Source organism: Bufo gargarizans, chromosome 4 (assembly GCF_014858855.1).
Source record: "Bufo gargarizans isolate SCDJY-AF-19 chromosome 4, ASM1485885v1, whole genome shotgun sequence".
Taxonomy (NCBI): Eukaryota; Metazoa; Chordata; class Amphibia; order Anura; family Bufonidae; genus Bufo; species Bufo gargarizans.
In genome coordinates, this window is record NC_058083.1 from 533,725,092 (window position 1) to 533,737,453 (window position 12,362).

At 47.7% G+C, this 12,362-nt stretch overlaps 1 protein-coding gene and 1 long non-coding RNA gene across 2 annotated transcripts in view; both read right to left on the reverse strand.

Annotated features, from left to right (window-relative positions):
• The window catches only part of LOC122934762 (gastrula zinc finger protein XlCGF57.1-like), a 956,305-nt gene that overhangs the window by 757,757 nt on the left and 186,186 nt on the right, over nt 1–12,362 (reverse strand). The window lies entirely within an intron of this gene.
• Nucleotides 9,996–12,362, reverse strand: part of LOC122934838 — a 33,930-nt gene continuing 31,563 nt past the window's right edge. Inside the window, exons 2-3 of the long non-coding RNA XR_006388694.1 lie at nt 10,169–10,313; nt 9,996–10,056 (exon numbers count right to left, since the gene is read on the reverse strand). This is a non-coding gene — a long non-coding RNA (uncharacterized LOC122934838). The remainder of the gene's footprint in view (nt 10,057–10,168; nt 10,314–12,362) is intronic.

Genomic DNA, 12,362 nt, shown 5'->3' on the forward strand with positions numbered 1-12,362 from the left:
ACCAAAGGACGTCAGAAGCTGCCCCAGCATAGAAGTGCCAACACCTGACCCATCAAGAAAACTAAGGGCTAAACGAAGGTCCAACCCTGATTGTAGAAAGGATAGGATCGCGGAGAGAGAAAAAAACAGAGTGAGGTAATGTCCTGGCTTTTACAGAAGCCCAGGAGGACCGCCAGGTCCTACAATAGATCCTGGGCGGTGCAGGCTTCCCGGCCTGAATATAGTGCGGATGACGTCCGCCGAAAAAAAACTTTCTCCACATCAGGATGACAGATTCAATAGCCACGCCGCCAACCAAGACCGTAAATGCTGATGCAAGACCGGACCCTAAAAGAAGGTCGTCTCTGAGTGGCAGTGACCAAGGGACATCTCCTAGAAGGAGAACGAGGTCGGCGTACCACGCACGACGGGGCCAATCCGGAGCGACTAGGATTTGTCGGAATGACCTCCATCTGATCCTCCGTAGAACCCTGGGTAGGAGAGAAAAAAAACAGAACTCCCGCCAAGGAGATGTCAGGGCGTCCATGTCGTATGCTTCCGGAACTCCTGGAGCCAAGGATTAAGTGGCTGCGCAAAAAAACTCTGCCTGAGGAGGAAGCCAGGCAAGGGGGGGGGGGGGGTCACACTGTATTGCTAGCCCCATCCCCAGCAGAGGAGGGGGCACCCACAAGGGCCACCGAACACAGTGCTAGAAGAGTCCATCACCTGTTGAAAGAGCTGAACAGACAGAACCCAAGTATGTAGTGGTAACGCAATACCGCTCCCACGATAGTAGCCAGCGCTTGCCCCGTCAGCGCAAAACTGAGGGGGTGGGGGCCTGAGACTATCCGTAGAAGCCACGTACCATACTGCCCCAGTTTAAGTAGAGCAACCTTAAAAAACTCTACCTGGAATGGCGCTGAACAGGAGCAACTGCCAAGCTAGCGCTAGGGTAGATCCCCTATCTTAGGAGATATCCCACTGCAGCGACCACGAACTTGAGCATTAGCGAAAGGCTGCACCGGAGAACACGCTGTAGCTGCTACCAGAGTGCCAGCATAACCACTTTCCCAGAGAAGGAGGAGTGGTGGATAGAGAATACAGTCAGTAAAGCACTTGACTCGCTGGAACGTACTCACCATATATGTGCAATGGTGTACGCACTACTACTGATGCGGACAATATCATGACCGACTGGAACAATGGAGGCCCATGGAGATGGGAGTCTCTAGGACACAAGTGATGCTAGTAAACCCCCTGGGAAGACAGAGGAGTTAAAATCATGCCCAAAACCAGCACCAAAGGAACACAATGAGGAATAGCCACTGTATCCACTGGCGGCACTCATATCGAGTACCGACTGTTGCCACGCCCCCTTGTGAAATAAGCGAAGGCACCTAGAGCCGTGGCGCGGTTGAATTGCCGTATCTGAAGATGTCCAGTTATTCCCCCGCTAGTGGATCACTTGCGAAGGGGGTAAGGCAGGCAGGAAGCACAGTGATGTGCAACACTCCGCCTATGGAAGGATAGCGCGACAGTCGGACCGTATCCAATGGCTGTGCAATTACCCTACCTATGGAAGGTGGAATGCGTACGGAGTACTCAAGCCAGTGGTAGGGAAAATACCCCACCTAAGAAGGGGGGTTAATGCCCACGGCGAGAACTAGTGCATATGGCAGTCCGGTACCCTGTGGGAGTGCAATTAGCACCTTAGTAAGGGGGTAATGCATACAGCACACCTTGTAACCAGTGAGAATGTAATCGCTCCACCTATGGAAGGAGCTAATGAATACGGCAGGTACTGAACCCAGTGGAGATACAATTCCGCCACCTACAGAAGGGGGAATGTATACGTCCAGCACTGAAACCAGTGTTATTGTACTGAGTCCACCTATGGCAGGGGACAATGTATAAGGTCAGTACTGTATCCCGAAGTAGTGCAAGTACCCCGCTTAAAGAAGGGGGTAAAGCCTACGGCAAGTGCTGCTGGCCACCGTAGAAGCAATCTTAGAAGATTGCTACGAATTCATGTCCGGGTCTGAATCAGTGATTCTCATCCCCCCCACCCCCTCCCTCGGACGGACCCACTCCTGTGAGAGAGGGTGCGCCTGTGCGTGACTCGGGGAGGAAGGGAGGGGGGCGGAGATATTCAAAGGAGAAGATGACCTGCTGTGGTCCGCTAGCGCGTAGGTCTACCTCAGAATCTTGCCCCTTGCAGTTGCGGACTGCGCAGGTGAGGGCTCATCAACCAAACTACCCAAAGGGTGGAATGGGAAGAGGTCCTGTATAAAATTGCGCTCCCTTATGAATACGCTGGTGGAGAATTATCAACCCAACGACCCCGGAGGGTGGATTGGGAATTCCAGAAGTTCTCCACTGTATGGCGCAGGTGGAGAATTATCAACCAAACTGCCACGGAGGACGGAATGGGAATCCTGCAGAGATCCTTCACTGAATTGCGCAGGTGAAGAATTATCAACCAAACGACCCGTAGGGTGGATTGGGAATACTTCAGCTGTCCTCCACGTGATTTACGAAGGTGGAGAATTATCAACCAAACGACCCCGGAGGGTGGATTGGGAATTCCAGAGATTCTCTGCTGTATTGAGCAGGAGACGGATTGGGAATCCTGCAGGGGTCCTTAACTGGATTGCGCAGGTGGAGAATCATCAACCAAACTGTCCCGGAGGACGGATTGGGATCCTGCAGAGGTCCTTCACTGGATTGCGCAGGTGGAGAATTATCAACCAAACGGACATGGGCCCAGGCTGGGACCACACAGACAGGGTGGTCCTGCGGTGATGAGGGCTGAGGAGGGGGACACGTAGTTGCCACGCCCCCTTGAACGCATATTTTCTTTTCTCTTTTTCTTTTTTAAATAAGAAGCCGGCCTCAATAACAAGAGGCAAGAAGGGGTTAAATTCCTCCACATTATGGCACCTGTACCAGAGGTAGAACCCCAGTAATCAGGTGCTGGTGTAAACAGGAAGCTGGCCAGGAAGGGTTAAGGAAAAGGGGGCAGCACCTGTCTAGGACCGGAGGGCGGTGCTCAGCAGGTGTCTGGGGGAGGGGGAAACAGGGCGGGAAAAATTCGCGCCAGAGTGCACCCCGCCTCCCCCCCTGACGAATACCGCGGCACAGCCGGCCGCAAGCGGCGATCCAAAAGAGCGCCCCCCCTCCCTTCCTGCGCACAGCCTCAGGATGTAACCGCAGTCTGCACCGGCCGTCACAGAGGGACTGGAGCGCTGCGCATCCACCCCACGGGTCGGCCAAATCAGCGCAGGCCGGGCAGTGCGATTAACGCCCTCCGGCGCGTCCGCTCTCGAAAGGGGTTGGATCATGGCGGCTAGGTGTGGGGAGCGGGAGACTGCACAGCGGTGCGCTCGCCCTCCCTGGAGCAGTGCCATTAACCCCCTATGTGCCTAGTAAGGGGAGGATTGTATAGTGAGACTGGCACTACCATGACAAAGCCTGCATATGTGAGTCCTTCAGAATCTCGCCCCTGTAAGACAACTGCAGAGTTTCACAGAAGTCCAGGAAGGCATAGAGAGGGACCTGAACCCCTGAGGCATAGGGCCCTGCTTGATAATGAATGAGGGAGGGAGGAAGAAGAGGGTTAAACATACCTAGTTTACTCACCTCATCTTCATCCTCTTCTCCTGCCGCCATCTTCACCCCTCCTCTGGTCCAGCAGGGTCACCCCTTCAGCTACAGGCACCGTAGTGGCAGGACGCTGGAAAATGGGGGCTTGGATGGGTGACCCCTTGGCTGGTGGGATGCAGGGCAGCGAGGCTGCCCTGGTCCACCTTGTCTTCTGTGGGGGAGGCAGCAGTGCGGGTGACCGGCACTGGCGCAACTCGACCCCGGGAGAATAGGGAGGCGAGGCGTCCACTGTTTTCCCATCTGGAAAAAACTAAAATAAAAAATATTCAGGAGCTCTTGCCTCCTATTTACACTAGAAAAAACTGAAGCTCTCTCTCCAGGCTGGAGAGGGTATAGCTGCCAGGGGAGGAGCTAACAGATTTTACTAGTGTCAACGCCTCCTAGAGGACATAGCTATACCACGGTTCCTGTGTCCCCCAATGAATATGGGCGAGAAATTTTCATTATTCAAGATTTCTGAAAGACTCTTACATAGGTGAGTCACTATGATCGTGCCGCCTGATCCAGGGTTTGGCCGCTGGCGCTGTGGACGTGATGCGGTGGAGCGATCGCTTGTAAGTGGCGGGGAGGAATTGACTCCTAGGCGTCCCTGGCAACGGTGCGCATGCCGGGAGTGTTGTGATGACGCGAGATGATGGGGCGGAGCTGCCTGCGATCAGCTGGCTCGGAGTGAAGCGGCCGGTGACGCTGTTCCCTCTCTCCCGACATGCGCATCAGAAGCCTGGGTACGCCGTGATACATGTGTGCTCTGCAGGTATGTTGGATAAGGGACCTAACATTTAGGATTGAGACACTTAGTAGGAGCACCTGTGGGCGCACTCTGTATGACATCAGCATCTCTTGTCCTGTGTTATTGGCCACTCCATTGGCAGTGGGTGTGTTATAATATATTTAAGCAGGTACTTTTAAATTGCACAGTGTGTTTGATAAAGGCTGTGAAGCGGCCGAAACGTCACAACTTTTGCACGTTAAGTTCACTTGGCGGTGCCCATTAAAGGGTTTTTTTACCGGACATGCTGCCTCCATTGCTTTTTTTGGACTCTTACCTTTTACTGACATTGATACGGGTTTTTCTAAGCCGATCATTGCTCCTCCAGAACTGTCCTGTAAGATGAAAGACATGAGAAATAAAGAAAACAGAACACAAGTTTATCTTATATCCAGGGGAAGGTCAAAACCCCTAGAAGACCAGAACCAATCTGCTCTAAAAGAAGGATCTCCTCAAGTGGTGATCAGACAAGATCAACATTCAGCCCAGTATTGTACACATCATATAAGGCATCAAATGATCTGATCCTATCCTGGAGTAGACGCTGTGCTCATCACCTCCAGTTAGATTATTAGATTAGATTATTGTCGTAGTTTTGACAGAAAAGAAATGAAGAAGTCTTTTATTGCAGCTGGAAATTTAACCTTATTTTCTACTATAAGACATCATATAGTACATGGTAGAACCAGCCCTGAACCTCACGTGGATCCAGAGATCTCCCCAATCATTGCTCTGCTAGATTTGTTTCAGGCTGGCAACACAGGGAACATGTCCTTTCTCAGGGGGCACGTCCTTTTTGCTGTAGCTCTTTCCTGTAACTGTCCCACCTTCAAACAGAAGATACGAGGGGATGCTGAGAAGTTCCTGGCTTTGCCCCCTTCCAGTTGGAATTGAAAAATGAATTTGGTACCATGTGAAAGCTTGATACCTTGTTATGTAACTGTGCAAATATCAGATGTTTTACGAATGTTATAACTATTTTTAATTTCAGGTAAAACCTGAGATGGCAGAGGCACAAGGAAGTTTCACGTCTGTGGAGTTACCGGCCGTCATGAAGTTTTTGTTTCTCCAGGGAAAGTCTGCAAAGGACATTCACACTGAGATGTCACAAACACTAGGGGAGAAGTGTCCTCAGTGTGAGTGTCCTTTTCCTGGAGAAACAAAAACTTTATGACGGCCGGTAACTCCACAGGTGTGAAACTTCCTTGTGCCTCTGCCATCTCAGGTTCTACCTGAAATAAAAAATAGTTATAACAATTGCAAAACATCTGCTATTTGCACAGTTACATAACAAGGTATCATATATTAACACTGTACTACTGGCGCTTATACTCCCCTTATCTATTTCTGCAGTGGTATCGCAGCAGTACCGCACTTCCTGCTGGTGAAAACAATATACAAGATGCCGTGCACCTCCTCTCCGATGACCTCACTACGTATCCCACCATCGGTGACTGCACTAGCCACCACTAGCATATATCAATTCAAATTCAAGATTACCTTGCTGTTGATATTATGTTCGTGGTTAGTATTTTCTTTGTCCTCCTATGTGGGTTTCAGTGTAGGGGGTATCGGTTTGGTATTTGCAACGTCGAGCACGCCCCGGCCGGGCGCTCACTAGTGCGAGCCTTTTGAACGATACGGAGACGCCACCGGCCGGGGCGTGCTCCACGTTGCAAATACCAAACCGATACCCCCTACACTGAAACCCACATAGGAGGACAAAGAAAATACTAACCACGAACATAATATCAACAGCAAGGTAATCTTGAATTTGAATTGATATATGCTAGTGGTTCTTAGTGCAGTCACCGATAGTGGGATACGTAGTGATGTCATCGGAGAGGAGGTGCACGGTATCTTGTATATTGATAACAGGATATCAAGCTTTCACAAGGTACCAAATTCATTTTTCAATTCCAACCGGAAGGGGGCAAAGCCAGGAACTTCTCAGCATCCCCTTGTATGTCTGGTAGCAGTTGAAAATTTAAACTGAGCACATACGACCACCTCAATGAGGTGAACGGAGACATAAGGAACAGAACAAACAGCAGGTGGCGCTATACAGATAGCTTCTATTGAAGAACTCACTGATGATACTAAATGTTTAATTGCGTGCTGGTTCAAAAAATCTAGAATATTTTTTGTGACCCAATCCCTTTAGGCTCTTGTCCTGTATGGTGACCCAAATCTTGAATAGCCTGCACTAATATTTTGAAAAAGCATCAAGACTATATAACTAACTAGTAAGTCAATGGGGTAATTTACTAAAGTCCGGCCTCCTAAACATTTGTCCCATCTATGCCGTCCATGCACCAGAAACTAAAATGCCAGTAGTTGGGGTAGATTGCAGTTTTCTGGCATAAATTACTGTAATGTGTCCGGCCCTGGTGGACTGACCTCTATTTTGAAAAGTGGCAATAGCAGCGAGAATATTAAAAAGTTGCCATATTTTTGAGCAAAGGGCATTTTTTTGTAAAATTTGTTTTAAAAAAATCTGTTTTAAAGACTTCATAAATTACTTTAAATTCATGTCGGTATTCTTCATTAGATGCTTTTAGTCTATGATTGTGCTGTTATTTTATCATTTACATCTCTACAGCAAAACTTTCCTTTATCTACCTTGACTCTCAATTGCCAAGTGGATATCCAAACCTTAATACAATCTTATATGAATCCAGAAATCATGTGTGGCCAATAATAATAAGAAGAGCGGACAATGTACTCCACTGCTGCTGGAGGAGGTTACTCAATACATCAGTCAATGGGGGATTTGTAGAAACCTCAACTTCATCTACCTGATGATCCAGTGGGACATTCCTCTTTTCCTGTGGACAGTCCTGGGAATACTGAGGACTGGGACATCTCTCTGGCGGATTTCTCTGACTGGATCCATCTGTAGGAAAAACACACAGTGACTGAATACATTGTCTATACAGTAAGGTCCATAAATATTGGGACATTGACACAATTCTACCATTTTTGGCTCTATACACCACCACAATGGATTTGAAATGAAACAAACAAGATGTGCTTTACCTGCAGACTGTCAGCTGTAATTTGAGGGTATTTACATCTTGTCTTCAGTTCCTGCTTGTTCTTGGGGCATTTTCCCTTCAGTTTTGTCTTCAGCAAGTGAAATGCATGCTCAATCGGATTCAGGTCCGGTGATTGACTTGGCCATTGCATAACATTACACTTCTTTCCCTTAAAAAACTCTTTGGTTGCTTTTGCAGTATGCTTTGGGTCATTGTCCATCTGCACTGTGAAGCGCCGTCCAATGAGTTCTGAAGCATTTGGCTGAATATGAGCAGAGAATTTTGCCCGAAAGACTTCAGAATTCATCCTGCTGCTTTTGTCAGCAGTCACATCATCAATAAATACAAGAGAAGCAGTTCCATTGGCAGCCATACATGCCCACGCCATGACACTACCACCACCATGCTTCACTGATGAGGTGGTATGCTTAGGATCATGAGCAGTTCCTTTCCTTCTCCATACTCTTCTCTTCCCATCACTCTGATACAAGTTGATCTTGGTCTTATCTGTCCATAGGACGTTGTTCCAGAACTGTGAAGGCTTTTTTAGATGTCGTTTGACAAACTCTAATCTGGCCTTCCTGTTTTTGAGGCTCACCAATGGTTTACATCTTGTGGTGAACCCTCTGTATTCACTTGTGAAGTCTTCTTTTGATTGTTGACTTTGACACACATACACCTACCTCCTGGAGAGTGTTCTTGATCTGGCCAACTGTTGTGAAGGGTGTTTTCTTCACCGGGGAAAGAATTCTTCGGTCATCCACCACAGTTGTTTTCCGTGGTCTTCCGTGTCTTTTGGTGTTGCTGAGCTCACCGATGCGTTCCTTCTTTTTAAGATTGTCCCAAACAGTTATTTTGGCCACTCCTAATGTTTTTGCTATCTCTCTGATGGGTTTGTTGTGTTTTTTCAACCTAATGATGGCTTCACTGATAGGGACAGCTCTTTGGATCTTATCTTGAGAGTTGACAGCAACAGATTCCAAATGCAAATAGCAGACTGGAAATGACCTCTGGACCTTTTATCTGCTCATTGTAATTGGGATAATGATCGAATAACACGCATCTGGCCATGGAACAGCTGAGAAGCCAATTATCCCATTATTTTTGGTCCCTTAACAAGTGGGAGGCACATATGCAAACTGTTGTAATTCCTGCACCGGTCACTTGATTTGGATGTAAATACCCTCAAATTAAATCTGACAGTCTGCAGGTAAAGCACATCTTGTTCGTTTCATTTCAAATCCATTGTGGTGGTGTATAGGGCCAAAAATGTTACAATTGTGTCGATGTCCCAATATTTATGGACCTGACTGTATGTGATGGGGGAATCTGACTCTCAGAACAGTTCTCTTCTCTACAGTCATGAAAGGTCTCCTCTTACCCGGTGATGTGAGGGACTGGGGATTCTCCATCATGACATCCTTGTACAGATCCTTGTGTTCTTCTAAATACTCCCACTCCTCCATGGAGAAATAGACAGCGACATCCTGACACCTTATAGGAACCTGACAACACAAGGACACAGTCATTACCAGACCCCTCCCTTGGCGTTATTGTATAATGTCCCAGCATTCCCAGCAGCGCTCACCTCTCCGCTCAGCAGCTCAGTGATCCTGGTGGTAAGTTCTAGGATCTTCTGCTCATGTATCAGGGAATGAGGTGGAGGCTCGGTGATGGGGCTCTGGGTCCTGCTCCATTCTCCTGACACACGGGGTGTCACACACTCACCAGACGACTTCTTCACTACTGTGTAATCCTGTGTACGGGGAGACGCCGATCACTACAGAGATTCTAAGAATCCTTCACCTTTCAAGTCATTTCCCTGGTTTATTACTAGAGATATGGGCCCTTGCACATGACTTTATGCCCTCCAAGACATGCAGTCCGTGAGCGGGCCATATGTCCTGGAGCAGCATTGATCATGCGCACGGGAGCGCACAGCATCATAGATTACAATGATGCTGTGCACGTCGGGCTGCTCGCGGGACTATTGTTCTTCACTCATAAGATCATATAAGTGCAGGACAATAGTCTTGCAGGCGACCTGATGTGCACAGCATCATTGTAATTTATGATGCTGTGCGCTCCCGTGCGCATGATCAATGCCGCTCCAGGTCATATGGCCCGCTCACGGACTGCATGTCTCTGAGGGCATACTGTCGTGTGCAAGGGCCCTAAGAGTGATGTCATGTGAAACTCTCACCTCTCCAGTTATCAAGGAGATGATCTCTAGGGTGAGGTCTAATATCCTTGTAGCCAGGGGGTCTCTGTCCTTGTACAGATCCTTGTGTTCTTCTAAATATTCCCACTCCTCCATGGAGAAATAGACAGCGACATCCTGACACCTTATAGGAACCTGACAACACAAGGATACAGTCATTACCAGACCGCTCCCTTGTCGTTATTGTATAATGTCCCAGCATTCCCAGCAGCGCTCACCTCTCCGCTCAGCAGCTCAGTGATCCTGGTGGTAAGTTCTAGGTTTTTCTGCTCATGTATCAGGGAATGAGGTGGAGGCTCGGTGATGGGGCTCTGGGTCCTGCTCCGTCCTCCTGACACACGGGGTGTCACACACTCACCAGACGACTTCTTCACTACTGTGTAATCCTGTGTATGAGGAGACGCCGATCACTACAGAGATTCTAAGAATCCTTCACCTTTCCAGACATTTCCCTGTTTTATTACTAGAGATAAGAGCGATGTCAAATGAGACTCTCACCTCTCCCGTTATCAAGGAGATGATCTCTAGGGTGAGGTCTAATATCCTTGAAGCCATGAGATTTCTGTCCTTCTCCATCCTTGGTGGGTCATCGATGGAAAGGACCATCAGCTTTAAAAAGAAGAGAATCCTGCACCTAAGAAACCTGAGGGAAACACGGAGGATTGAGAGAAAAATCACATCTGGATGAACATCTTACATGAAGTAAAGTGTCTTACAAATGGAGAATAGTATTACCGATCGTGTACTATGGAGGTGACTACAGATAGGCAAAAAAAATTCTCAATGAATCAGATTCTTTACAAATTCCATGAAAAATCGACTTAAAAAAATATCAGAAGTTTTGGTGATTTGGTACAGATGAACTGTACAAAACAGCGCCCACCATTTTACATTTCAAATGCACTACAGCAGTGAGGGAAACAGGGCAGAGATGAAGATGGAGAATCACATGACCATTACCCACAATGCCTCTCAGTCAGTCTGACAGCCAATCAGGAAGGAGATCATTGTCTAGTCCAGGGGTCGGCAACCTACGACAGGAATTCAATGGCACGCCGGGCCGCTCTGGATATTCATGAGCACGTAGAGCGATATTAGATACGCAGGCAGAGCGAGTCTCCCTGCCGCTACCGCACTATATATGAATACTTAATAAATGTGCCGGCAGAGCTGGTGAGCTTGGGGCGAGGAGGGAGAGGCTGCATATTATTGCTGGGGGAAGGGGGGGTTTGATGGTGAGAAAACGTGTGCAAGTGATTTTTCTGTGGAGGGGGGGGGTGAGTTTTGGCCGTTATGTGGGATGAGCTCTGATTAATATTACTGGGGATCGGGGGGGGAAGGGGGGTGAACAGTATTATTATTACTGTGAGAAGGGGGGTTGATTAGTGTATTATTTTTACTACTGTGCAAGGGGGGGTAGTAAAAAATAGTAAACAGCACTACAGATCCCAGTCATACCAATGATCAATGTATCTAGTATAGCACTCTTCCATTTATGCAAAAAGATCTGTTCTTTTTATTCCATCAGCAGCATACAATGCAATGTTTTGACTTAAAGAAGTCTTTATCAATGAGTACATAGTGTGCTTAAATAGTTAATAGGTGTGGAAACAGCCTCCCATTAAGTAGGTGTGTTTATGCAATTAACCAAACATACAAATATATAAATGATAGTGTCAGCAAATCACCAAGAAGTTACTTACAAAAGGTGGGGTTCCATGTGGCTTCCTAGGTTCTCCTGAGTTAGGTGCCAGATCTCGGCGTGCTCAGACTATGTGCAGGTGGGGGGGGGGGGTCACCAGCCAGTATCTGGGCCCCAGTATTCAGGCCCCCACCAACCATGCACTTACTGACAGTTGTGAGGGAGGCCAGCCCTCAGTTACAATTACTCTGTCACCGCCAGTTCTGTGAGAAGGTCTGGTAGACGTTCTTCTCTACCTCTTGTATGATGTTCTTTGTTTTGGTTTAACTTTCTCATCTCCTTTCCTTCTGCCAGGTGTCACTTATTTAGATTAATCGTCTTCCTTTATATTCCCTCCCATACTGCCTCACTTTGCGGTTTATACTATTTCCTGGATGAAGTGTTCACTGCTGGAGGCTGCTTCTGCTTTTTGCTCAGATAAGTCCTTTACTTTATTGTGTTTCCTTGCTGGCTTGATTCTAGGTGACCCTGACTCTGTCTGTATTAAGTGCAGGGAGCCGGTGGTCGTGTCCCCTCACTATTATAGGGTTTTCAGGTGTCACACAGACTTAGGTACGTGGGCATGCAATAGTCTACTATCGAGACCCTTGCATGTGCATAGCAGTCAGAGAGAGCTCTTAGGGGTTTATAGGGCTCACCTATAAGCTCCTTAGTTTGGGATCAAGCCAGTCGCTCGTTTATTCATAAGTTCCAGCTATCTGCAAACTTCACCCGTGACATACTCCATGAGAGCTGCTTTGCCTCACCACTGTCAGTAAGTGTATGATAGGTGGTGATGGTTGAAATCTGCAGCATATCACTTGATGCTGCAGATTTCACCCTTTTTACTGCAAAGAATGACAACGCGTCTGCGCTGCAGCTTTTCTGCAACAAAATCTGCAGAGTGTGCACGCAGAAAATCTTCAACTAATAAGTCATTTGTGGTTGTGGGTAGTAAATACCTGGTTATTCTTGCCCTTTCTTGGCATTAGATTGGTGATTGGCCAGGGA